We start from the raw sequence: 24,191 nt of genomic DNA, 5'->3' as shown, positions 1-24,191 counted from the left end.
CCCAAACTTATTCTCACGGTCTTCCCAACTACATACACACTGTAAGGTATGCAAAAGATTGCATGCAGCTTCTGGAAAATCAGGGCTTGTTTGCAATTCTTAATAGCAGCTTCCACATGACCACTGTCTTTGTAAGCGGAGGCAAGGTTTGCATGGCCTTAAGCCATGGTAGGTCTAACTGTAACAGCTCGTATATAATCCTGAATTAGCTTTGCTAACACGACCAATCTCTTTGAGAGTGTTTCCTCTGTTTACAATACCATCAACTGCCATTAGATTTATCCGAAGAACTTCATTATAGCAAGCAATAGCCTCTTCATAATGCCCCTGCTGTTTGTAGATTATTACTAAATTACTGTATGGGGCAGACAAGCCTGTTGTTACAGCTAGGGTTGCCTTATAAAATTGGCAGCTGCACTGATCATATTCCATTCCATGTAAATGTTTCCAAGTTTGGTGAGAGCTTTGAGCGGGGTTAATGATACTTGCTTCATCAAAATCACTAAAAAAAATTCTCTCCAAGTCTTGCAGCCATTTCCCCAATTTCGTAGCGCAGCCAGTGCAAAATATGAATTATGCGCTACGAAACCACCTAAACATGTTGCGCTGCGAAATTACAAAAAGGCTTTATGCGCATCAAACTAATGTGAGCGGTTTTGAAATTTTGGCATTGGAATTTTCAGTGATAACAGTGGCTCCACTTGGGATAGTGTGCCCTTGTGGTACACTAAGAACCTGCAGTTCCAGTGCCTTATCCTCTTTTAATGAACAAAAATTTATTTGACAAACATCTTCTTCAAGCTTCTTGGGCCTTCACCTCGGGCTTAAACTTGATGATCACTGTTAGGAAAAAGAAATCTTCATCTACTAAAAAAAAATGCTCAGTCAACCTTGAGCTTATTTGCATTTACCTACCTACCTACCCTATCAGCTTCAAACTTCTTTCAGCTCAATCAATATGAAATTTCCAATGTAACCAATCATTTATCTTATTTGACATTTGTGTCCTTTGGCTGCATCGGAGTTCAGAGCCACAATGATATTGTGATGACCACTGCCATTGAAATTGCCTCTGATCTTCATAGAAAAACTGAAAAACTTGAGAGTAAAACTCTTCCATGTAGTCAGCTACAGGATCCCAGAATACATGATCAGCTTGATGATTCTTGTAACTTTGAGGTTGTGCAAACTGATCTTCAACAACAGTATACATTTCCTCAACCATAAAAGAAAAAGGAAGCAACACTCTCTCCTTGTGTTCTGCCATAGAAAGATTTTGAAAATAATGATCATGATTATGAAAATTATATGCCTGAATTTGACCTTCTAAAGTTTCAATTTCTTTCTCAATGTCCTCAGCAACTTCATCAAAAAATCTCATCTTATCCTCTGCTTTACAGTCAAATGACTTTAGATACGAGGACAAGGACAAAGAAAAATTTTCACCTATTTCTTCATTAATATGATCATCATTCCATTGTTTGAAACCCTCAACTGAAGGAGAGTTTGCCACCACCTCTGACCTATCTATCCATTCCTCCAAAAACATAAGCCATAAGTCTTGAAATGACTTAACGGATTTGATAGGAAAACTTTCAATCCATTTTTTGCATTTCCCTTGAAGTGAATCATAAAATAACATAATGCAAACATCCTCATGTTTAACTCTAAGAAGCTCAGCAAAATGACAGAAATCTGAGATATGCTTCAGAGTTAAACTCAAATCTTCTCCATTAAATTTGGGACCATTCCTTAGAAAATATGCATCCTTGGGAAAATGATTTGGGAAACCATGAATTCCTGAAAAATCTATGCATGCATACCTTTAACTAAGAATGGTAGCTTCTGGGTCCTTCATAACTCCAGTGGAATCACCATGAACCTATGAATTTCGAATTCTTCAACAATGGAGTCGCCAAGGTAGTTTTGCAGCCTCAAAAACCTTCTGAGCTCCTGCTACCTTCAGAAGTTCAGCTTCACAATTTCGGGAAAGAATAATCTTCGGGCTCCCGGCAGACGCACCAAAATGTTATCACAAAATTAGGCACTGAAGGCTGCCAATCAGCAAGATTATGTGTAACTATTTCAAACCAAGCTTTGGACTAAGGCTTAGCCTCCTTAGTCTGAGAGGGCTCTCTCACAGATTATGAATATTGATTAATGACAAGGAAAGATGGCTAACTCTTATAAGACACATGAAGAAAATATGCTGGCTGGACAAATATCAAATTAGTTCCTATTGGGCTTATGGAGTCACTAAAATCTCAGTTAAACAATAACATAATCCTTTCATAGAAATCAGGGCACTTTACATCTAATGTTCAAACATAACCTATATGAAACACAGTTTGCCAAGCATACAGGAAGTCAGAGCATGAAACATGAGTTCTGAGTGATTATGCAATAACAAGACTGTAAAAGAACACTAAAGAGAATAACCATCACACATTTGAACAATAAGATCTATTGTGAATCCTGAGAAGAAATAACAGTTATTTGTATTACTGAGCTCTGCTATACATAAAACAAAATAGTCTTCCTGGTTATCAAAACATCCAACCTCCCGTCTATCTCTGTTTCAGCTATTTATAAAGTGCTTATTCTATCTCATTCAAGCTTCCTCCTCCAGCATGAGGGGAACTCGATGACTGCCTATGATGATACCTACTAACTTTTAACTAACTAATAATTACAGCTGATTACTAATTGACAGCGCTGGAATCATAAAACAATTAAAATTCTAATTCCACTAAATCTTCTAGACTTCTAAATTAAATAGGACTTAAACTCCATAACAGCCTTGATCTTCAATCCCCTTCGTTCTCTGACATCTGTAATCTGGGTCGAGATAGCTGTGATGAACCTTTAATGCTCCATGTTTGACTTTAATGACACATCTTCTCGGTTACCCTAAAACATAGGCCCCTGTTTGTCGGTCTTTGATGTGCTTCATAATATTCGAATCCAAAGATCTTCCTCTTCGCTTGGCTGAGATGGCATGAAATGAGCAATTAATGTCCCATGTTGGCTTTGAACACCGAAGGCTTTGATATGTTCTGTGTTGGCTGAGAATAACCCTAAATTCTCGGTTCTGGTCCCCCATCACCGACTATGCAGCAGTAGTTACCTTAAGCCTTTAATAACCCAAGAATATAGGATATTACCATGTTACTGATATGTTTACTGACATGCTGGAAGCTTCTTTAATGAACAGGTGTGCCAACCGAAACTTTTCATATGCAGCTCCCTCCAAACCCTAATCACCGAGATTAAAGTGACTTTATGACCAAAAATTCCAAACTTAGGTTAAAATCTTTCACCTTTTGTTAAAGGTACACATGGCATATGTTGAATGGCTGTAGCAGCTTCCTTTGATCCCTTTCATGTCACTGAGGTGTTTCCTTTGCAAATTTTTTGATTCTTCCATCAAACTGTTATATGCGTTTCAAAACAACACCTACAGCAGTTTCGCAGTTTCGTAGCGCGCTATGAAACTGCGAAACTGTTTTAAACAATTTCAAAAACACAGTCTTCATCAATAAATTTGACTGTCTTCAAGTAACAAGGAAGAAGAGATGTATGCCAATTATTGGTAATGAAGACAAAATCCTCCCCATAAGGTCCACTAAAGTGTTCACTGCTTGAGAGATTCAGAATCCTTGGAGCTTCAATAGCTGCCTCCATTCAGTGCCATCATTCTGGCTCAAAGCATAGCAAAATATCTCAACATGCTAACGCTTTTCCATTTTCATGTCCTGTCCCTGAAATTGAATTGATGAAAGAATTGGGCCCATAAGTGATCATAGCTTGCTGAATGGCACAACATATTTCTTCTGCAAGTAGCTCCTGATCAATATTAGTTTCATTTGCTGGAGTTTCTTGATCAATATTCCGCTGTTCATTTGCAATAGGTTGTTCAATGCTACACTTTGATTTTGATATCTGATAAAATTTCAATCCTTCCCCAGAGGGATTTGGCAACAGTGGTGGATACAAAGCATAACAGTCACCAATGGAAGCATCCCAATCAACGTCGTTTGCCAAAGTCAAAACAAAACGGGGAAGACGGTCCATGTCAGGAGTATATTGGTCGAGCACTAGTGGGAGGCTATGCAGGTTTCCTTGCTTATCAATTCTAATATCAAAATATTCCGCTAACAGTTCAGCCTTCTTTTCAAGAAATTACATATTCAACTTTGCAATCTCATCTTTTGAACCATCACTTTCATGCCACAATCCTGCTTGCTCCTCTTATCCAAATGCGTTCTTTACCACGAGCATCATCAACCTGAAACCATTCTTTAACCACTTTAAATTCCCTTAACTTGAAGTTTCAAAAAGATTCTGGCTGAAAAATATGTCTTGGGACAGAGCTCATAATTTCTCACAGAAACTGTATTTGGAAAAACTGAAGGAGGTTTTTGTGAACCAATCCGTTCTTAACAAAAACCTCTTTTGGTTTTTTGAAAAACTACTCCAGCTGCCCAGAATCGATCCTTGAAGAAGATGTGTAAAACAGGAAATTAAAAACTGCATCTACAGCAGTTTCGTAGTGCAACTTTTAGTCACTCGTTTCTCCCCGCTCATAACCAATTTAAAGAAACTGAAAGAGGTTTTTCTAGTTCAGTATGTTAGGAATAAAAACCTCTTTCAATTTTTGAAAATATTCTTTCAGATGCGCTAAATACCTCCTGGAAGTTGACTGCTTAAAACAGAGAAATATGCCTGTAACAAACATCACCTACAGCAGTTTCGTAGCGCACTACGAAACTGCTGTGTTATTTAAAACAACATGCTTTTACCTCTTCTCCAGAATCTATTTGAAACAAGTAGACTGATTCACTGATACTGAGAGGACTTTCTTCCCTTCTCTCTAATCGGTTTCCCACTTGGCCTCAACTTCCCCAAATTTATTCTCACGGTCTTCCCAACTACATACACACTGTAAGGTATGCAAAAGATTGCATGCAGCTTCTGGAAAATCAGGGCTTGTTTGCAATTCTTAATAGCAGCTTCCACATGACCACTGTCTTTGTAAGCGGAGGCAAGGTTTGCATGGCCTTAAGCCATGGTAGGTCTAACTGTAACAGCTCGTATATAATCCTGAATTAGCTTTGCTAACACGACCAATCTCTTTGAGAGTGTTTCCTCTGTTTACAAAACCATCAGGTGCCATTAGATTTATCCGAAGAACTTCATTATAGCAAGCAATAGCCTCTTCATAATGCCCCTGTTGTTTGTAGATTATTACTAAATTACTGTATGGGGCAGACAAGCCTGTTGCTACAGCTAGGGTTGCCCTATAAAATTGGCAGCTGCACTGATCATATTCCATTCCATGTAAATGTTTCCAAGTTTGGTGAGAGCTTTGAGTGGGGCTAATGATACTTGCTTCATCAAAATCACTAAAAAAAATTCTCTCTCCAACTCTTGCAGCCATTTCCCCAATTTCGTAGCGCAGCCAGTGCAAAATATGAATTATGCGCTACGAAACCACCTAAACATGTTGCGCTGCGAAATTACAAAAAGGCTTTATGCGCATCAAACTAATGTGAGCGGTTTTGAAATTTTGGCATTGGAATTTTCAGTGATAACAGGTATATTACTTCCCCTGTCATGGTGCCCTACTCTTGTGAAAATTATTATTTAATGTGATGCAAGAGAAATAACCCCCATATTTTGGCGAAGATGTTCAAATGCTTCTCGAGGAAGAGGTTTTGTAAAAATATTAGCAATCCACTCCTTGGTATTGATATATTCCAACTTCATGTTTTGTTCAGCTACTTGTTCACGAAGAAAATGATACTTGATTGGTATATGTTTGGTCTTTGAGTGCATCACTGGATTTTTGCTGAGAGTGATAGCACTTGTGTTATCACAATAGATGGTGATTGGTTGGTTGGTATCTATGTTAACATCCTTTACAGCTTCCTTCATCCATAATAGTTGAGTACAACAATCTGCAGCAGCTATATACTAGGATTCAGCTGTAGATAGTGATATGGATGTTTTTTTTTTGTTGAGCCAAGATACTAGACAATCTCCCATGAAGAATGCATTTCCACTAGTACTTATTTGATCATTGACACTTCCGGACCAATTAGCATCAATGTATGCAGTCACAATAAGAGTTGAGCTCTTAGGGTACCAAAGTAAAAAATCAGGAGTTCTTTTCAAGTATCTGAGAATTCTTTTTATAGCTAACAAATGGGATTGTTTAGGATCTGATTGAAATCTTCCCAACATTCCTGCTGCTTGAATAATGTTAGGTCTTGTAGCAGTTAAGTATAGGAGGGCTCAAATTATTGACCTATAATGAGTTGCATCTACCAGAGGAGATTCATCATCTTTTCTTAATTTGCAATCTGTCGTCATAGGTGTGCTCATTCCATATCTTTTAAGCATGTTTTTAAGATATTTTTCTTGAGATATGAACATCCATGATGTGGTTTGAGATACTTGTATTCCAAGGAAGTAAGATAATTCTCCTATCATCGAAATTTCAAACTGTTTTGACATATTTTGAGCAAACTTATGGCTCATCTCATCATTATTTCTAGCAAAAAATCAGATCATAGAAAAGAGTGACTAGTAACTTATCCTCATCCATCTTCATATAGAGATTACTTCCTGCCACCCCCTTATTGAAGCCTTGTTGTTGTAGATAGTGATCCAATCTTTCGTACCAAGCTCTAGCAGCTTGTTTCAACCCATATAATGCCTTTTTCAACTTAAAAACGAAGTCTTTTCCTTTTTCTATATTAAATCCTTCTGGTTGCTCCATGTAGACTTCTTCCTTGAATTCCCCATTCAGAAATTCTGATTTTACATCCATTTGATAGATTTTGAATCCTTTTAAGAAAGAAAATGCCAAGAACATCCTTATAGATTCCATACGAGCTACCAGTGCAAAGGTTTCTTCAAAGTCGATTCCTTCAATTTGTGAATAATATTTACAGACAAGCCTTGCCTTATTTCTGATGATTTTTCCATCTTCATTCATTTTGTTTTTGAACATCTACTTGTTTACAATTATATTTTTATGCTTTGGTCGAGGTACCAACTCCCATGTTTCATTCTTCTCGATTTGAGACATTTCTTCTTCCATGACTTTCACCCAATGAGGATCCTTACTTGCTTGAGTAAAAGTTTTTTGGTTCTATCATAGATAGGAGAGCAACATCATTTTTCCTTGGTGTACTTGTCATCCTTCGTCGGATTTGTATCCCTTTGCCTACATTGCCAATAATCTGCTCTTTCGGGTGATGTTTTTGGAGGAATTTTACCTTTGAAGGGGTTTGAGATGGTTCTTTTTCCTTTTGTTTTTCTTGATCTTTTTCCTCTTTTTCAGGTTCTTCTTTGTTTTCTTCAATGAGAGGGTCAGCTTCATGATCTTTGATTTCCTTTTCTAGAAGATCTTCATCAATCTTCACATCAATGCTTTCTACTATTTTCCATAGTCGATTATTGTAACACTTGTAGGCTTTTCTCCTAGTAGAATATCCATGGAATATACCTTTGTCAATTCGAGAATCAAATTTTCTTAGTGAGTTATCATTGATTTATGAAGCATTTGCTTCCAAAATATTGAAGTATTTTATTGAAGTAGGTCTTCCTTTCCATAATTCATAAGGAGTCTTCTCCTTTTTTGGTCTTATTTGAGTTTGATTCAAGGTATAAACTGTTGTCCCGACTGCTTCTCTCCAAAACTTTGGCTGCAAGTCAACTGCTAGTAACATTGTTCTTGCCATTTCTTGAACAATTTGGTTTCTTCTTTCAACTACCCCATTTTTCTTGGGTGTTCTAGCAGCAGAGATTTCTCTTTCGATTCCATGTACTTTATAGAATTCATCAAATTATTTTGATGTGAATTCTCCCCCTCTATCTGTTCTAAGACATTTAATCTTAGAATCCTTTTCATTTTCTACAAGAGCTTTAATATTCTTAAAACATTCAAATGCTTCGGATTTACATTTTATGAAATATACCCACATCATTCTAGTATAGTCATCAAAAAATAAAGCAAAGTACCTTTCTCCTTGGAGCATCAGAGTTCTAGTTGGTCCACATAAATAAGCAAGAATGATCTCCAAAGGTTTTGATGTAGATAACTCCTTGGTCTTGTGGTTGGTTCTAGTTTTCTTTCCATGTTGACATGGACCAGGTACACCTTGATTTGGCTTGAATAACTTTGGGATGTCTCACACTGCATTGATCTTTTCTATATTGATCAAGTTATCGAAACTTGTATGTCCCAATCGCTTGTGCCACAACCAACCTTCATCTGTTTGACTTAGGCAACATTTATCTTCTTGAATTTTGTTCAAAATGTAGATGTTATCTGATGTTCTAACTCCTTTTGCCACAAGTTCTCCTAAGGAAGAGTTCCTTATTTCACAATCTTTAGTGCTAAAGACACCATTATGTCCTTGATCACAAATTTGGCTAACACTCAAGAGATTGTGTTTGAGTCCGTCTACTAGTAAAGCATTTTGAGCCTTTTATTTTCTATTAATAAGGGAAACAGTTCCTTTTCCAGCAATTTTGGTAGATCCACTTCCAAAGGATACATTTCCTTCCTTTTTGTTCAATGAGACAAACTTCCTTTTGTCACCTGTCATATGTCTGGAGCACCCACTATCCACAAACCAATGATTTTCATCACTATGAGCACATAGAGCCATGCCACATTTATCCGTATTGGGATTCTCACTTTTTGCTTCTTTTCTTTTGAGGGGGAAATTTTGTTCATTATGTCCATTATCATTAGATAATGAGCAAATTGGATCAAATTTGGACAAAGAATTGTAGGTCTTGATTTTTCCTTTCCCTTTGAGACCATATGGTTTGTTTGTTTGATCCTTCAATTTTGGTGTTTCATTCTTACGAGCCATGCAATGTTTATCTTGATGAACAAAATTTTTACAATAATAACAACTCCCAAAGAAGATAGTTTGGTACCTGTTGTAATAGCCATGATTTGAATCATTCTTCCTTGGAGTTACTCTTTCTTCATTCTTTGAGATGGGTCTTTGATGAAATGTTTTTTCTTCCTTTGGTTTGCTGGAAAGTGTGTTGACATAACTTTTTTCATTTTCCTTAGTACTTGATGATTCTCCTTTAAAACCTATCCCAGATTTGTCATAGTGAGGTTTTTGAGCAGTTATGATAGTGTCAAGTGTTTGAGAGATTTCCCAACTCTTTTTGACTTGCTCCAATTTCTTCCTCAGAGATACTATTTCAGCTTCATGTTTTTCACAAATTTCTTCCTTTTCTTTTAGCTTATTTTTCAAGAGGTCTTCCCTTATTTTTCCTTCCTCCTTTTCTACTTTGAGAGAAATGATTTTATTTCGTAATTTCTCATTTTCTTTAATGGCACTCATTAAAAATTCATCTACATTTACTTCTAGTCCTGAATCATCATCATTTGTAAATGCCATGAATAATACTTCTTGGCTTCCAACATAGTCATTTTCTTCATCTGATTCATCATTACCTCCTTTGCGATGAGGGATATTATTAGTTGATTTCTTTTTGATGAGTACAAATTCATCTTCATCAGTATCATCTTGCTTAGAGAAGAAATTCTTCTTATTAAACCCTTTCTTTTTGTATACCATCCTTTTAGATTCCTCCTCATCATCATTGTCATGCTTATGAGGACATTTTGCAGCATAAAGACCTATTCTTCCACATTTGAAACAAATAAGAGGGTAATTACCTTTTAGCTTGGATCCTTTCTTCAGTTTTCATACAAATTGTGCCAATTTAGATTCAACGTAATATTCATCACTACTGGTATTCCATCCTTTCCCCTTTTTTAATTTTGAGGCCTTGAATGCTGCATCTTTGGAAATTAGGATTCCTTTTCTCATTTCATAGGCAATGAAGATTCCATGAATTTCATCCATCTTGAGAGTATCTACGTCCTTCATTTATTCTATAACACTTACTTTGGAGTCAAATATGCCAGGGAGAGATCTTAATACCTTTTGAACAACAATGCTTTCTTCAATATTTTCTCCCAATCCTTTAAGAGAGTTAACCACTTCAGCTACTCGGCGAAAGTATGATGCAATATATTCTTCATCATCCATTTTCAGACTTTCGAATTGCCTTCTATGAGTTTGAATCTTTGCCTTGTTAAATTTGGATTCCTCATCATATAAGCTAACCAACTTATCCCATACTTCTTTGGCCGAGTCACAATTCATGACTTTTGTATATTCAGAATCAGTGGTTCCACTAGTGATGGAATTTAAGGCTTTTGCATTTTCAATGTAAGCTTTCCTTTCATCTTGATCAGTTGGAAGAGTGGAAGGAGCTATGTACCCATTCAAAACCGAATGCCAAAATTCAGGTCCAAGGGACATTAAGTAGTAGGACATTCTTTTTTTCCAAAAACCAAAATTTTTGCCATTGAACAAAGGAAGCCTTCCTGAATCTTCTTGATTTTTCAATATGAATAAGAATCCTTCTTCCAATTGTTAGGCTGATTTTGAAGAAGCTGGCTCTGATACCAATTGTTGGAAATACTGAGAGGGGGCTGAATCAATATTTTATTTTAATTGTTATTGTTACCAGTTAGATTCTTCACAATTTAATCAGAGAAATGTATAAGAATAATTTTATTGAGTAAAAGAAAAGAATAAATACAATGTATGATAATTATTCCCAAGCACCAACTTGGTTTTTGATGAGGATCTGACCTCTAGGTCTTTGACCCTATCTCATCCAAGGAACCCACCTTGTGTTTAGGAGCACCAACTCCAATGACACGAATCATGTTGTTTTTAATAGAGAATGTACATAAAACTTACTTGAAATGCTTCACTGTCTTCACCTTTCAGCTTGACTAGAATTTCCACTGTCTTTACTTCATTGTACACTTGTCATCATGTCCTGATCTAAGAGATATGCCAACCAATGCTTCTAGAACCACAGTCTGGAAAATAAAGGAGACTAAGCCTTCGATCCTTCCACAGATGTATTACCGTGACTCCACAGGTGGCAATTACTAGTACAACTGTTCCACTGTTCTAAGCCTTCAACTGAGCCCTCCACGTGACAATTTCAATGCCTGATCTCCATAGGATTGTAGCTCTAAGAATATATCACAGGTCTAGATTTTTTCAACACAGGTTTGAGGTGAAAAACATCCACAGGTTTGTCCTCACGTCCTCCTCTATTTTACTATATTAAGTTCGATTTTTTTTCTTACGTTGATTATAATTCGAATGACCTAAAAAAATATGTGTTACTGAGGTTGCCACCATGTCTGAGACTTTCACATTGATTGTAATTTGGTTGACCCATAAATAATATGTGTTACCAAGGTTGCCACCATGTCTGCGACTTTCACGCTGATTGTAATTCGATTGACCTAGAAATAATATGCGTTACTATATTCTTACTCAAGTTCACAAGAAGTGAACTTTGCCTTTTTTGTACTCTGTATTTCTTCGCTAAAATCCTATGTATTCAAAATAGGTTTGTGCCATAATATATATGCTATCCATGTCAAAAATGTGGAGCCGACTTATCATGTTGAATTTGGAAAGCCGACAGAAACAATTTTTAGTTAATTTTTGTTTTAAATATTTCCACGGGGCTTGTGCATATTAGCCCATTTGAAAGAAAACCTTCCGTGCCACTTTCGTTGTTTTTTGGAGTGAATTATTGAAAATGTGGTGACATTAGAGGAGTGAGTGTGTACTGTGTGTGGGGGCAGTTGTATGGGTTTGATGGGACCATATGTATGAAAATATTTGTAATATAAATATAGTATATAATGGTCATGCACCCCCATTTTTATTATTATTTTTTATTCATGTCTTTATAACCCATCAATACTACTTTTATTAGTGTATCCTTTTATTAATATGCTTTAGGGTTAGGGTTATAGGTTTGTAGCATATTAGGGTTTTCATTAGCCATTAGGGTTTTATTAATAAAGGTTAGGCTTTGCTCATATTCATTCTAGGGTTTCTTATTTTAGGGCTTCAGATGTAGGGATCCCTTGTAGGGTATGCACATAGGATTAGGGTTCAGTAAATCTAGGATTAGGGTTATGAATCATAAGAATATTTTCCATCTCGATAATGCCATATTGTCATCAATTAAAATCTTGATTGACAGTTTGTTCATAAGGTCAAGTTGTTGGTTATCCCACCCTCTGATGTGTTAAGTCTGGCCCTATGTGAAGTTATTTTTTATTTTTTCTTTGAATCCCTCGATCGATTCTCTTTTTGGCCAAGCAGTTGCACTGATGAGGCCTAACATTGCTAGTTGTAACCTAGCCGATCGAGCCGATCATGCCGATTGGTGCTAGTTTTAGCCCAAAAAGCATGTCGGCCTTTGAGTTATGAAAAAATCAGAGTTTTTTCCCATTCCAGTGCCAATATGTCTTGACCCTCAGTCTCTCTTATTCTGCCCAGAGGTGACTAGGATGCTTTGTTTGCTGTATTTGATTGATTGATTGAATTGAAGTTTCATTGCTTGATTTTTTGAGTTTCTTGGATGGTTTCTATGATCCTAGGGCATCTAGGTCAATTACGTTCATTTGTTAATTCACTCATTGTTTCAAGTTTCTGATTTGCTGCTTCGTTTAATCCATCTTTCATTCGCAACATCTTCATTGCTTCATTTTCAATTGGATCAGTGAAAGAGTCTTGTTTGTTCTCTTATTTTGAGTGTCTCTTTTTTCTTTCCAAGCACAAATTACATTGCTTGGTTTCTTGATTGAAGAATTTGTGTGTTTTGTTTGTTTGATTCAGGGAAGAAGTTTCTTTTAGTTTCATTTATCATGCTTTGGATTTGATCGATGCTTGTTTGTTTGGAATTGTGAAAATTTTCATTAAAGTGCTTTATGTGAAATATTCATTTTTCATTTTATGAAAATAAGAAAATCATTCTAGTTTACTTAAGTGAAAATATTACATTAGTAGCATTATTGAGAAGATAGAATTGCATCATCATAAGCATAGGAAATGAAATGAAACTTATTTTGTTGTTAAGGGAAGATTTAGTGCATTTAGGACATGTATTAGTGAAATATTTCATTCTTTGATTGTTGCATTGATTGTGTGCTCTCTATCCCTAAATTAGTGTTAACTTTCATCGAAGAAATATTTCTTTTCTCATACAGGAGTAGGGCCTTGGAATTGAAAGCTAATTCAAGATCAACCATTAAAATTTATTGAATTAACATAAGGAAGCATTGAAACTTAATGCTCACATTTAGTGGTCTAGGCTAGAGATGTGTTCTAGCATCTTTAAACCTAGCAGCCGTCGTTCACTTTGGCATTAGACAATGCTAGTACGAACTTGTGCTCCCCGTACCATCGCGTATATAAAGGGAGACCCCAATAGGTTTGCAATCCTTTATCCATAGGAAGACAAGTCTTCTGCCTTGTAAATGTGATACACCGAGCACAACATTCAGGGAGATTTCGTGCCCATACTTCTTGGTTCGTCGGGAGGTATTCTGCAATTCACGGTTACCTAGTAATCCTTTTCCTAGATTATCCTGAGTAGTCATTTTGGTATTTTTTACTCTTTAAATTTAAAATATCATCGAGCACTTGTCCTTTCAAGCTCATTAAATCCGAAAGCGACTAGAGTAACCTTTCACCCTTTTCTCGACTCTTAAAATATGAAAAAGTAAAGTTTTGTTTAAGTGTCTTCAAATTAACTACCCACAAAATATTCTTGGTTAAAGTTGTCTTCCTTAATGATTCTTTAGGGTCATTTCCAATGGAAACATTTCCCGAGTCCACCAGTCAATGATTCCCCTCGAATGGGAATCCTGGTTCTTTTCCTTCTTTTGGAAGTGCTGGTGCTCCTGATATGGCAATGTTGTCCTCCCTGGTTTAACCATTGGTTTACCTATCTGGTTATTTTAGACCTTGGTGGTCCCGAGTGTCCCAACTCCTGTCCAGCCATCTCCTTCATTTGAACCAGATCATGTTGATTCTAAATTTGACCTCTCACCTTCTTCCCTTATTTCTTCATCTTCCTCTTCTACTTCGCTTGGTGAAAGTTTGAAATCCAGTAACCAGGAGGCTAAGAAGAATAAGAAGATGAAGAAGAAGAAGTCATATAAGCGAGATGCCAATCGTGCAACTATTTCTCCAAATGCACCTCCTATAGACAAACCTTCCGATCCTCCACAGAAGGTAAAATTCCCTTGCAGGCTATGTAAGGGTGAACACCTCCTTTGAGATTGTCTTGGTATTCCTAGAGTCTTAGAGGTATGGTCTCAAAATTTGGATTGACCATCCCCATCGACCTCTGGAGATCATGTCGATGCTACACCCTTGGCTAGCAATGGTAAGAAGAAGGGAAAAATTAAATTCCCCTGTAGGTTACGTGAAGGAGAGCATCTTCTTCACCTTTTTCCTCTTATGGATAAAGCTTCCAAATTTTTGGAAAACCTTACAGCTCCTCAACCCCAACTTCCTGTTAGTTATTACAGGCTTTCTTCTAACCCTCTCCTAGTTGGTAAAGAGATTGACTTGGATTCATCTCTTGCCCATCCTGCTCTTCCTGAGAATGACTCTCTTGTGTCTATTCCTAACTAACCATTGGTCGAAAAGAGTGTCGACTTGGCTCCCCCTTCAGTTGTTCACTCTATTTCTGAAGAGAGTAGTGAGCATACTACTCATGTTCTTCTCATCTCCTCAGATTCTCATGAATCGAAGAGTGTCCCTCTCATCCCAGTTGTTCAGGAGAGTCCTTCTCCTAATCTTGTAAAGCATGGAGGAAATCATATGATAACCCCAATAAGTAGTTATGTTGTTTCTTTTTATTGGAGTCAATTGATTGCTCTCCACCTCCCATCTTATCTGCCTTTCTAGATCACAGCACAAGCCTATAAATGGTAGTACATGGCACTATATTAGATGAAGGCGCATCTGTTGGAATCATGTATTCTACTACTTGGAAAGATTTGGGTTCCCCATAGCTTGTGCCGATCACCCAGAATATGTTGGCTTTCAATAGAGGAACCAGTCAACCCTTAGGGATCCTTCTGAAGGTCCCTATTACTTTGGGAGGAAAGAACGTCTATATAGATGTGATGGTAGTCCAAGGTCCTTTAGATTTCAATCTTCTCCTTGGATGCGACTATGTTTATGTCATGGGAGCTCTTGTTTCTTCACTTTTCCATGTGGTTTTTTTTCCACACGAAGGGAGAATAGTGACCATTGATCAATTGTTGTTCATTGGTCACCAGGTGCCTCCTATGTAACCATCGTCCTATATTGGTTCTTGTTTGAAAGAAGTACCCTCCCTGCCACAAGTCAATTATGTGGCTACCCATTCCGTATCCACATCTGTTGATGATCACATAGATGGTATAGTACATTATGTACTAGGGGCATTGGAACCCAATCTGTCATTGGTACCAGTTGACATGTATTCCTCCCAGAGCGTGGTTCTCCCGTCTAGTGAGGACCTCTTGGGAGCCATGTTCTCATATGGTCCATGAACAAGGGGTCAGAGCAAAGTTCCTTGTCTTGTGTCAAGCTCATTAAAAAATGAAACAAGGGATGTGAGCATAGTTCCTTGTCTTATGTCAAGCTCGTTAAAAAATGAATCAAGGAGTTCGATAATAGTTTCTTCCTATATCTACCTCATTAAAAAATGAAATATATGTTCGAGGATTGTTTTTTCCTGTATCTACCTCGTTAAAAAATGAAACAAATGTCCGAGGATAGTTCTTTTACTATGTCAACCTTGTTAAAAAATGAAACAACTCCCTTTTCCTAATCGAGTCTTTGATTCAGATCTTGTACAATCCCAGTCGAGTCTTTCCTGGATCTTGAAAGTGAACCTTCATTCCATCCACCTAGCTGAATGAAATGAAGCTTGGGGGGCATGTACCTTGAATTGATTCATTATACCAGGGGAATGCAAACTTAACTCAAGCATACTTTGTCTTTGTTTCAAGCTTGTGTAAAAATGAAACCAAACTCAAGCATAGTTTTTTGTTTCAAGCTTGTGTAAACATGAAACCAAATTGAAGCAAAGTTCCCCATGGTTCAAGCTTGTATAAAAATGAACCCATGCCAAATTTACATCTCGTGATTTCTGTTTTTATCAGCTAATTTCTACTAGATGAGCCTTGGTTGTTTCATTCCATCACCACTATCTCTTTGGCCGATCATATGCTTTCACTTGGTTGTTTTACCCTTTCCCGAGGAACCGCAACAATGAGTGGTTTTGCAAGCTATCCTCTTGACCTCTTGGTTTTTGAGTAGTTCCACCATAATCAGAACCAATTGATACCCTTTATACCACTCATTCCTCTAGGACAAGTCACCTATAAGCTCTTTTCTGACTCGTAAAAAATGAAAAGATTGTCGAGTATTTTTCCCTTTTTGACTTGTTAAAGAAAATAAAAAATGGGGAGTCTACTCTAAGAAATTTTCTGACTCTCAAAACATGAAAATATTTCTGAGTTCTTATTGTTTTGACCCCGTATATGGTTTCAAAATATCGTTTACCCAGTATACGTTTACCCTTTTTTCAGGCTAGGATAAACTATTTACGAAAAAGGTACTCCTTGGCTGACATGGTCAAGCGATTCTCTCAAGTATTATTTTCTACCTTTTCAGGCTCGAGAGACACAACTGTATGAAAAGGTACCTTTTGGATTTTTCTTTTCCGTCTCCTTTTCAAACTCTCTAAACATGAAAAATATACTGAGTTACATCTATGTCGGATTTGCTAAACTTAAACGACATCAGATTCATCGCCATGAAGGACATGAGTTTCTCCTTCCTAGGGCTCATTAATCTTACAAGGTCGGATTCATCTGAAGGATGGAATTATAGTTCAAGCACATGATATCCCCTTCAAGCTTGCAATAAAAAATAATTGGGGTACGTGCCATAAATGGTGGGGGAAAATTGGAAATTCCATTAGTTGTGTTGGCAACTCACTCTTGAACATGACACCTTTTGCTTCGTTTCAGGTTGGGGTATCCTCACTTTATCGTTGACCTTCTTGGGTTGGGCCATTCATTTTTTGCCTCTCCATTTGATCTCTGCCATGCCATCATGACCTCTAATCCTATGGATCCAAAGTTGCCAAACTACGGAGTCGTGTCGCTGATATGTTCAAGAGTTATCCTTCTGTAGTTACACTCATTCCTGATTCTCTGTATCATCCAAAATTAGTACATCCCTTTGTCTTGCATTGGTGATGTGGGATACATCATGGCCCTTCTTCAATAAGGTCTCTTCCTATCGACTTCAACTCATTATATGGGAAGTTGGCCGAGAGACTCCTTTCCAGTACCTTAGAGCTTGCATGACCTAATGACAATTTCTTCGCACTTGATGACAAGTTCACACCATCGACTTCCGATTGGGTGATTTCACGGGTGTTCGACTTTAGTTCCTCATTCACATTCTATGGATTTTGTTGCTGGTACCTTGAGCCCATCATCATTATTGGTGGCTCACGCTTGTTAATAGTTCACATCATTGACCAATAATCAAGCAATTTTATAGCATTTTCGACTTCAACACATGTATTCACATGTTAGAATTTGTACTTTGATAAGGTTGTGTTGGAGAGCAAGACCCTGGGCTCAGATTACTTAAAGCCCAGGTTGCAAGGTGATGTGACATGATCATGATGATATACATGTCTCTTTGAGATGGATGGTTGCGACCATACCATGAGTTGTTATATGTGATCCTTCTGATTATTGGATGGCCATGACCATACCTTGGGTTTGATATGATCCTCTCTGCTGGATGGTTGCATCCATTCCTTGGATCCATTTTCATGATCTTTCTCTGGATGGTTGCGTCCATACCACAATTCATGTATCATTTATTAGAGTTTTCAGTGATGTATATGTATCTATGCTTGCTTGCAGGTTTTCCGATGAAGGTCTCAGGTTCCATGCATCTACTTGCAAAGCATTTCACCCCTCACTCTAGTTTAGACTTCACGCTTTAGGGGGCATCTGTTACACAACATTTTATCACTGTTCCTGTGCTCCCCGTTCCTCGTTCCTGGAGGACCTCTATAGTGACCTCTATATGATTTCCCATCATGAACAAGATGCCTTTACATCCCTATTCATGAGCAGAAGATCCCCCTCTTGCAGCATTTCCCAAGAATCTTCCTTCAATCCTAGTTTTCAAGACCAACGCTAATGCCAGTTTCTTCCTCGTGCCGATTTGTAGAGTTTGAAACTAGGCCTAGCGCCGAATGGTGCAAGTTATCCCTTCACCACTCATGTTGACCCTCTTTTGGCAAGTTTTTAAAAATGGAGTCGAAACTTCCAGATCTAGAAGCTTCGTGAACAGAAGTCTAGTAAATGGTTGGGCTGGATAGAGCCGAGAGAGTCTATTTGGGCTCCTTTCCCCTATTAATATGGAAAAAACCAAAGACATAAGCCCTCTCCCATCATAAGAGGAACCATCTTCCCTCCATCAAAGCTATATAAAATCCTCCTTTTCGAAGCTGAACTAGTCTTTTTTGGAGCTTGAATAACCAACAAGATATTTATATTTTCTTTTGCCTTCTAGTTTATGGGTGTAAAGGGAGAATAGTGTGTTTGGTTTCGTTTTGAACTAAAGGGAAGAAGCCTTAAACTTCCATTGTTGAGGCTAACCATGAGATGCTAGAAGTGGTGTTGGAACCTGGATATGTTGGAGGAGACTTGCAACGTCAAGGCTTTGGTTGTATCTCTTTCTGAGCTTTATATCAATTCAACTAATGATTTATTTCCTACATTGAGTGTCATATTACATTTAATGGCTTAAGATTCCTTGAATTTTTAAGTAAATTGAATGTGATTGTATGCTATTACATTTGCCGTTGTCTCTTGTGTATTTTTTTAAGGTATTTGAAGGAGAAGAACTCAAAGGAAGCTAGAGCAAAGGAGTGAGGTCATCATCAAGTGGAGTAATGTTCTAAGAGGTAGGCCCTCTTATTCGATTCTAGTTTAAGGAAGTTTTCATTAGGTTGTTCTGTTTTTTGCTAGACCCACTATAGGGCTAGAGGGATCACCTCTGTCCGTAGAGGAGATTTACGTACTCCACACCAGCCCAGATAAAGCATCCCATGATCAATTGTATCCTTTTAATAACTTCCTTATGAAGTAGAAAAAGGTGCATCCAATATATTGCTACATTGTGGAGTACTTCTTTCAACATGATCATCCAACCCCACATTGTCAACCATCTGTGTTTCTAGCAGTCAAGTTTCTTATGAAACCTCTCTACCAACAAATCCCAATCCTTATTACAATAATTGTTTGGCTTCAGGTTGAAACAAAAGTATGTGATACCTTCATCAATGTGTTTGTATCCAACCCCAAATAGTAGACTAATGTCCATAATCTTTGGCCCTGCAATACCATTGTGTATAAGAACTTATTTCGGTCCATTCATACGTAGTCCTGATGCCTCTCCAAATGATGAAATAATGTTGTGTAATATTCTCCATTTAGAAACAGTTTCCTGTCCTCCAAATAATAGGTCATCAATGAACATTAAGTGAGTGATATCAGTCTATCGAGATACTCTAATCCCAGAAATAATGCCTTGAACTCTTGCATCTCTTACTTTCATACTCATATTGTCAATAACTAATATGAACATCATCGACGATAGTGCACAATCCTATCTCAAACCCCTATGTGCCGAGAATAAATGTGTAGGAAATCCGTTTATGATGACAAAAAAATTCGTTGTCTTGATTTAGGCCATAATACAACAAATGTTCATAGGTGACATACCTACTTTGATCAGGACCAGTTTAAGAAATTCCAAGTCTATACAATCATATGCTTTAGTCAAATCCGCCTTGATAAGGAAATAATTAAGTTTTCAGGTTTTAATAAAGTGCATAATCTCTTGAGAAATACCAATGGCATCTTGAATCTATCTGACCTCAATAAATCCAAACTTCTCCTCAGTGACATGTCTAGACAGAATCAATTTCAACCTCGAGCGATCAGAAAAGAGATCAATTTATACACCATGTTTCATAGTGAAATCGACCTGAAATCTGCAAAGGATAGTGGATTTTTCTTCTTAGGTATGAGAGCAATAAAAGTGCCATTGATTGTCCCTGGAAGGTGTCTAGCAAGGCTTTGGGTTTGAGCGGGGTTCTAGAATTGGAGAGGACATGATTTACAAGGTTTCCATTGTAGGTCGCAACATTGTCAAGGCTAGCATCGGTTTCATCCTTGTCACCCTTATATGGCCACCGAGAATTAGTCACGACAATGTCGAGTTTCTTATAGATAAGAGTTGACATTGCAAAGAACAGTGCATTGAACTTTGTGTCAAAGAGGTTGGTGGATAGGAACCCGGTGTTGATGTCTTGGAATCTGGCATTGGGGCAAAAGAGTGCATAGTCTAGAGAAATACCGTCAGTGTTGGCATTGTAGGAAAATAAAGGGCAAACATTGACCATGAGATAGGATCTCGTTTGGGTCAGAAAGTCGAACATGTGTTTTATCATGGTCTTGATAAATTCTCTCTTGAAAGAACCAGTTGAAGGTAGGTAAGAGCTCTTGAGCTCACTGTTCGCAATGGGGCTCGACACTTTGACAATTCCATCGAGGTTGTATTTGAAAAGAGCATTGTAAATATTCGTCATGGTAGGGACAAGGGAGGAGGTTTCTTACTAGACCTCCCCTAGTCTACTAAACTTAAAACCAATGCGTAGATATTAGTCCAAAATGTAAGAAACCACGTTATTCTAGACCCAGACATAGGCTTGTGAAAGAAAACGAGCAATGTAATAGAATTAATTATTGGGAAGGGAAATTTTGATTTTAATGTTGGTACCACTAAATGCATGGAAAGTTGCAGGGTCGGTGTTGTGGAACTTCATCTTGTTGATGCCTTGACTCTTGATCAACTGCACTACCTTGGAAGTTTAGAGAAGATTGTTTGCGACACAACCATAGCTGATTCCCACAGTGGAACGCCCTGTAAATAAAAAAAAGAAATATTTTTTTCTCAGTCAATTGTAGAAATTAAAGAGAAAACCCTTGAAGAACCAAGAAAATGCACTTTCCCAGCTGTAGATGCAATGATAATCAAAACATTTTAGGCTCAAAATTTTGAAGAACCAAACAATAAAATGCATTTTTATCTGGTTCTTAGCTACAAAGGCAATAACAATCGGCGAAATTAAATCCAAAAACATACACAGATCGACTGCCAAACAATTATATGGAGCGATATTCGATAAGTTGAACATGATTTGTCTCATTTTTTGGGCAATATTTGTTTTAATTCATTCCACATAAAAAAAAAACTAATTTGTGCTTACAGTCGAAAACATTAATGTAAGGTGTTTAATGGGTAGCTCAATTTTCGTATTATGAGATTAAATTTGATTCAAATTCGAAATAGTGTTTAAAACAAGAAATTAGATTCAAATTCACAGTCAGACCAACCGAAAAGAGAAAAAAAAACGATTAATGTAAATTTTTATTTTATGCAATCACACTCATGTAAACCAAAACGATACGTGTGCACGAAATCACGATGAACAACAAGAAGCATTTGTGACAATGAATACATTCACCTCATAATCTCCTATGTTATTGCCAGATGTTAGAAAAAATACAACTACAGTAATGATGTGGGGAGAGAGCCTATATCCAGTAGCTTGTGAAAGAGGGTTATATGTATCCTTGTAATGGTTCATTTGAAAATAAAAAGTCTGTGCGCCAAATGGATTTAACTATTACATAGCCATCTTCATATTGTAACAATAGTAACATAGCCATCTCTGTATGACCATAAATTGATTTCATTTAAAATTGTTTTATCTCCTTTAATGATCAGTCACCAAAGAAAACAAAAACAGTTCAGGATTCAAGATCTTCCAATTTGTAGTGTCCGTGCATTCGCTGAAATTGACTTCTGTGAAAACTGGGGTGTTCAATTGAGTGTATAGAATACATGCTTTACATTAAAATTTTGGGAAAACATCAAACACAAATGAAAATTTTGTGTTTCGGACCAAGTAAGCACTAATTAAAATTTTATGCTCCCGACCAATTAAAATAATTATTCGAACTGGCGACCTCACTATTTCTCAAGGAAACTACGAGACCTACACGCTAATGAGTGTATTTTACTTTTCCATAAAAGTTGGAAATTGAGAAACGTAAGTTATGTTGGAGCTTGCTTGGTTATGCTGAGCTCCGCATGAACATATTCACGGAGTTATGTTGGCATTCACTATGGCACATATGTTGTCCTTGATGGCAACTCACTCAGATGGAAGATCTCAGTTCAAGTTCTCAGAATGAAAGAAAAAGAGATATACGCAGGTTCCTCTTAAGCAAGTCGCGTATACATGCAGGTTCAACGATCTAAAGGCGCGTATATGTATGCACACTCTTTCATGCAGCGAAAAGCACGTACACGTGGGAAAACTTATTGTTGGTACATGTTGGGTCCCTATAATACTAGTGATTACCCCATTACTATTGTAGTTATACCCCTTATTTATATTGTTGTGCCCCTATTACCCCCATGTTTTTATTTCTGTGCCCCATAGAATCCCTCTATTGTTATTTTTGTGGCTTTATATTATTATTGTTAGGTCGGCTGGATTATATTGTGACTCCTTAGACTCCTATATATAGAAAGGAGGTTTTGTCATTTGTATCATCAAAGAATTGTTCATTTATGTAATGTAAAGGAGGTTGCCCCCTCGAAGAGGCTGAATTATAAGGCGTTGATCTATCTTTTCTATCTTTTCTTGAGTTGGTTTCATAACATTTGGTATCAGAGCTTTGGATTCTAGGGTTTCGCTGTTCCAAACAGGTCATCGTGGCATTTTCGCTATAACTTTTTTTCTGTGATGTTTCAGAAGTCGTAAAAAAACCCATTTGAGAAGAAATCGCATTGAACCTTGGGTCCGAATTTCAGAGCTTTTCGCGAGATATTTGCGGAGATATGATCTAAGGAAGTTGGTCTTTTTGCAGACTCCTGAATTACATTCAAAACAGGTGACCTGGGTAAAATCGTCATAACTTTCTCTCTGGGGATCAGATTGAAAATTCGTAAGAAGGTACAAAAAGAGGACGGACTGTAGTTTCTTGTATGTGTGTTTCAGATTCAAAGGTTGAAACAGTGACTCGTGGCATGTCGTACAAGTTCGCTATACTGAACTAGTCTAAAAGCAAGTCACTGTGGGAGATTTCACATAACTCTTCCTTGGAGAATCCAATTTGGGTCAGACTTGTGGAATTGGAAAGAGGACACAGAAGGCTACTACAGGTCACAATTTTTGAACTGGATGATCCGAAATTACAGAGATACATCAAATTCAATAACAGGTTTCTATAAAGTGAAAAAAGGTGTGTAGTTTTTTTTTTTAAATTTTTGTGTAAGCTTGGTTTAACATAATTCAAAGGGCATAGTAAAGCATTATTATCGGTAACTGATGCCCCAAGGAAAGGTAATGCAAACACCTAGTAAGGAACCTGAAAGCTCAAGCATGACTCATGAAGAAGAGGAAGAAATGCTACATGATATATCAAAATTACAAGAACAAGTGCAACAAATGTCACGCTCACAAAAGCTAACAGAAGCTAAGATAAGTGGCGTGGAATCTAAGCTAAATGGCGTGGAATCTAAGATAAAGGGCATGGAAGCTAATATGGATGATTTGAAGACAGATTTGAGGACAGATTTGAAGACAAACATGGCAGATTTGAAGACAGATTTGACAAATTTTCTACAAGAAATACTTACTAATGGTGAAAAGGTTGTAAAGGAAACTCATGATGTGAACAAAAGTAATGTTAATCATGATTCCATAGATGCTAATGTTGGATCGAAGACCCACCATATTCCAAAAATCGATATGAGGAAGTTTGATGGCAAGGATCCCGCCACATGGATATTACAGATGGAGCAGTTCTTCGATCTCAATAATGTGCAAAACACACAAAAGGTACATATGGCAACTGTATATTTGGAACCAAATCAGTTTGTATGGTATCAATGGCTTTGCTCTCGTAAAAAATTTATCACTTGGGCAATTTTTATGGAAGAATTGATAGCACATTATGAAGATACAAAAAGCAACACTTTTTTTAGCCAATTGATAAGTCTCAAACAAAAGGGTTCAGTAATGGAGCACATTGAGGAGTTCCAAAAATTGAACATAAGGGTAAAAGATAT

At 37.2% G+C, this 24,191-nt stretch overlaps 1 pseudogene; it reads right to left on the bottom strand.

Annotated features, from left to right (window-relative positions):
- LOC149211858 (glucan endo-1,3-beta-glucosidase 12-like) overlaps positions 1 to 24,191 on the bottom strand; it is a 47,119-nt pseudogene that overhangs the window by 9,112 nt on the left and 13,816 nt on the right.

Source organism: Pinus tabuliformis, chromosome 1_1 (genome assembly GCF_031772625.1).
Source record: "Pinus tabuliformis cultivar Carrire ecotype Pingquan chromosome 1_1, CPIR1, whole genome shotgun sequence".
In the NCBI taxonomy this organism is placed as follows: Eukaryota; Viridiplantae; Streptophyta; class Pinopsida; order Pinales; family Pinaceae; genus Pinus; species Pinus tabuliformis.
The sequence above is the reverse complement of the archived record's forward strand: the minus strand, read 5'-3'. Positions and strand labels throughout refer to the sequence as shown.